We start from the raw sequence: 5107 nt of genomic DNA, 5'->3' as shown, positions 1-5107 counted from the left end.
ACTAGCTTTTTTGTGCTTAATGTTTTCATGTTACGTACTTTTTCTGTCATTAGACTTTCAGATCTGTTTCCTTCATTATATTGCAAGTTCTGTCTTGTCGACAGCGCGGAGTTGGGTCTTGCTTTACTTTTTTATAGTTTTTACTCTTTCATCTGGCAGCTGCTGTCTTTTAATTGGGGTGTTTATTTTATATGTAAAGTAATTATTGATATGGTTGGGTGTAAGCCTTCATTTTCTACGTGTTTTCTTTTTCGTCTCTTTTCCTCTTCGTTTCTTTATTGCTCTTTTCCGTCTTTCTTTTGGGATGATAGAGTATTTTTTAGCGTTCCATTTTCTCCCCTCTAATTTACACTTTAGGATTTATACTATTTTTTAGTGGTTACTTTAGGTATTATAATATGTACCCTGAACTTATCGCAGTTTACCTTGAATTAATATTTTACCATTTCACGTAAAATGCAAGAACTACAATGGCATAAATTCATTTATTTTCTTGTCCTTCTGTGCTTTTCTTTCAACCATTTTACTTCTACATAAGTGATAAACCCTATAGTACATTTAAATATTTTTCGCTTTAAATGTTTAATCATATTTTAAAGAAATTTTTTTTAAGAATAGTCATTTATGTTTACCCACATATTTAACATTCTCAGTACGCTTTTTTTCTTCCTTTAGATTTGTATTTTCATCTGTGTCAGTTCTCTTTTTTTTTTTTTTTTTTTTTGCGGTACGCGGGCCTCACTGTTGTGGCCTCTCCCGTTGCGGAGCACAGGCTCCGGACGCGCAGGCTCAGCGGCCATGGCTCACGGGCCCAGCCGCTCCGCGGCATGTGGGATCTTCCCGGACCGGGGCACGAACCCGCGTCCCCTGCATCGGCAGGCGGACTCTCAACCACTGCGCCACCAGGGAAGCCCTGAAAAGCCTCTTTTGCTTACTCCTTGGAGGCAGTGTGATGTAATGAAATGGAGACAGGCCACAGAGTCTGACTTGCTCTAGGTAAAAATCCTGACTCTGCCACCTGGCAGTTTCATGAGCTTGGTAATGTACCTTACCTCTATGGACTCAATTTCCTGGAGAATGGGGCTGACCTGAATCTCCAGATGACTGTAGGGATGAAAGTGCCCTGCACATCTCCTGGCACATGGTAGGTGCTCACCACGGATGACTTTCCCTCCCCCTCTTCTTTTCCTCCTGTGTGGAGAACAGCGGTCCGCTTAAGTTACCTCTAGATAACAAGGTAGGATGTTTCTAAGTGTTAATACATACTGAGCCAATTTGCTTCTTAATTTTTCTTCCATTGTATGTGCTCTAACAAATTATGAAGGCATCGGAGATTCTGTTTAATATTGCAAACACTTCTCTTGTATGTCCACTTTGTATTATACACTCAGGATGAGTGTCTGGGAGTGTACCAAATAACAGAACGGGCAGGATCTTGTCTATGGGTTAATGAAGTCCATCCATTTACTCTCAAGGCTGAGGCCCCATCTGACATCCTTTATGGGCAGCGCTGCGGCAGATGTGTGGAGGGTGCACCTGCCTTCAGTGAAGTATGGCCTCCAGCAGACCAAGCACCGTGCAGCTGCCTTCTGCTAGATAGTTGGGTGATTCCACAAAAGAAACATCGGACTTCCCAGCTTCTGGCCTCAGAGCTGACTCTTCCTCACATCTGTCTGCTTCACTGCCCTTCCCCTGAAAACTTAATTTAAAATCGAGCAGGGCTAGGGAGTTGCTGCTCCTGGAGTGCTTTCAGGAATTATCACAGACTCTTTTCAAAGTGTATAATGTTCTTAAACTGAGAGGATAAAGGGATTAAAATTCTATACATTCTAGAATCCAGGCTTGGAAACTCTCCTGAGAAGAGAAAAGCCTGGCTGGTGGAAGAGAAAACCCTGTTGTAATATCTGGCAGGTGTCTTCAAAGGCCAGCACACTGCCCATTCACATCCAGGCGTCCACTCATTTATTTTTTCATTCATTCATTCATTCATGCACGTTTATTCATTCAACTGTTTGTTCACTCATCAAACAAATACTCCTTGAGCGCCTATTATGTGCCAGTCATTGAGGCAGGTACTGGCATTGCTAAGGTGAATGAGGTGACCCAGCTTTGCCTGCCCAGTACTCACGCCCCATTCTTTTGTTTAGGGAACAGACCCAGCTAATGGATACAGCCTTGGTGGGGCTGTCATCCAGGTGGGACTGTCCTTCTGTGACCCAAGAGTTTTCCCCTGGAATTTGCATATGGAGCAGAGTGACTTGAAGCTGACCAAGGGCTATTGTTTATTTATGGCCTTGGCACCTAAAAAGACTCTCCATGGGCTTCCCTGGTGGCGCAGTGGTTGAGAGGCCGCCTGCCGATGCAGGGGACACGGGTTCGTGCCCCGGTCCGGGAAGATCCCACATGCCGCCGAGCGGCTGCGCCCGTGAGCCATGGCCGCTGAGCCTGCACGTTCTCCATATGTCCCTGCAGCCTAGAGCTCCCTCACTCCTCTCTGAATCCAGTTTTAGATTTTTATTGGGATTCTTCAAGCTCTCCCAAATTCTCCCGATCAACTTGCTTTTACATAAGTAAACCAGCGTTTGTCTCTGTTGTTAGCAACCCCAGAATCCTAACATCCTCCCTGCCCTTCAGGAGCTCACAGTCTAGTGAGAGAGACAAGTAAACAAATGATTTAGGTTCAGGGTACTCTGCTTGTGATCATATTGGAGGCTCTGGGAGCCCAGAGGAGGGGCCCTGATTAATTTCCCATCCTTAGTTCTCTTTAACCAAAGAGCCCTGAAAGCTACTCCCAGGGGTTCTGGTTATGCATTGCGGTACATAACTAACCATCCACAGTTTGTGGCTTAAAATATTGATGCATCTCTCATGATTTGACTGGGCTCAGCTGGTTGGTTCTTGCTTAGGGTCTTTCATGCTGTTTGCATATCAGAGTTTGGCTGGGGTTGGAATTATCTGCAGACTTTACCTTGCAGATGTCCAAGATGGCTTACACAGCGTGATGACATGCTGGCTGTCAGCTGGGAGAGCAGTTAGGGCACCCCAAAATGGGCTCTCCATGCGGGGACTTCTTACAGTGTGGTGGTTGTGTCCTGAGAGAGATCACTCCCAGATCAATCCAAGAGACCCCAGTGGATGCCACATGGTTTCTTATGACCTAGTTCTAGATCCCAGACACATTCCATGGGTCAAGCAAGTCAGAAAGGCCAGGCCAGATTCAGAGAGAGGGGAACTAGACTCCACGTCCTGATGGGAGAGTGGAAGAGTCACACTATAGCAAAGCATGTGGAATGGGAGATACTGTTGTGACCACCTTTGGAAAGTAAGATCTGTCTCACCAGGCAGTCCTCCTAGAACATTCCCTGGGCCACTGACATGACCCAAATAGGTGGTGGATGCTTGGTGTTTGATCTCGAGTCTCTCCCAGATGTCAGATGTGACTCATCACTTTGGAAATACCAGTCCTCAGAGTCTCCTGGCATCATCGTGAAGCTTGGTAACAGTGTCAGGCCAAACTTCAAAGTTTTAAATCCATACTCTTGGGGACTTCCCTGGTGGCACAGTGGTTAAGAATCCATCTGCCGGTGCAGGGGACACAGGTTCGAGACCTGGTCTGGGAAGATCCCACATGCTGCGTAACAACTAAGCCCGTGCGCCACAACTACTGAGCCTGAGCTCTGGAGCCCACGAGCCACAACTGCTGAAGCCCACGAGCCTAGAGCCCGTGATCCGCAACAAGAGAAGCCCACGCACCACACTGAAGAGTAGCCCCTGCTCACCTCAACTAGAGAAAGCCCAGGCGCAGCAAGCAACAAAGACCCGACGAAGCCATAAAGAAATAAAAATAAATGTTTTAAATAAATAAATAAATCCATGCTCTTTCTATACTTCACTCTGCCGATATTGTCGTGAGGCAGGTAGCATTACAAGTGAGGAAACAAGCTCAAATAAATTTCTTATTCCAGTCACTTGCTGTGAGATTTGAACCCAGATCTTTGAGCCTCAAGGCCTGAATTGCTTCCCTAGGAGTTGCTTTTGCATTGCTATGGAAACTGGAAGGGCTTGGGGTGAAGACTCAACAGATCTTGGCTTAGGTACTCCATAAATGCTAGTTGGATTGAAAGAATGATGGATGAATCAACGGATGAACTAATGAACCACCAGGCACTCTGCTCAGGATAACTTCTGGACCTTTGAAAACTCAACAGCATCTCTTATCGTTCTCATATTATGTACTTTCCTGCAGTTCAAGGAGATGAAATTCGCGTTGGCTTCAGATTGAGATTGCCAGGAAAGTGAGCAGGTGTCCCCGTTCTGTTCCTCTAGCACTTGGTCACACTCTATTAGGGTGCCCGCCTCCCTCCCTCTCTCCTTTTCTCCAAGCTTCCTCCACCTGCCTTTCTCCACTGAACACACCGAACCAGGCGCTGCCCTTGCACTTAAGAGTGTGGACGTGGCCGCCGTGTCTTGCAATATGTCATCATATCTGTTTGCACTGCTGTGATAACTTGACACAGACGTCACGTCTTACTCCCTGCTTAGGTAACCCCCACGCCTTGAACTGGGTCTGAGCCACAGGACAGTGGCCAGTATTTATTGGACGGATAAACAAATGCACAAACGTTCAGAGTGAATGACTTTGGAAAGCCCGCAAGTGCTGTTCCGGTTCAGTGAAAAGCAAACATTTGGCCTCAGCTGGGGGTTCCTTCCGCCTTGGGTTCCTGGGTCATTTCAGTTCAGGGCTCCGTTAAGGAATGTGGGGTTTTGCCTGTGCTGGGCAGGGTTGCCCTCTCTGTTTGAGAGCAGTCAGACAGCGATGGGTGCCTTAATTAGGGCTGGCGAGGGGCCCGGGAAGGCTTTCTTTGTGGAAGTCCCCACGGCCCAGGGCCTGAGACAAACGCGCGCCCCAGGCACGACCTTGATCACGGACCCACAGCGGCTGCGTCTGGCCTGGGACAATGCACAATGCGCGCTCGCGGGGCCACAGGCGCTCCATTGAGCCGGCTCCGGGCACCCCGGAGGCGGGTGGAGAGCGCAGAGCTATGAGGATTCTTTGTTCAGGGGTAGCTACTCAGCCGCCCACACAAATATGCAAGGACTCCCTCAC

Source organism: Leucopleurus acutus (genome assembly GCF_964270905.1).
Source record: "Leucopleurus acutus genome assembly, chromosome: 1".
In the NCBI taxonomy this organism is placed as follows: Eukaryota; Metazoa; Chordata; class Mammalia; order Artiodactyla; family Delphinidae; genus Leucopleurus; species Leucopleurus acutus.
This window is presented reverse-complemented; position numbering follows the sequence as displayed.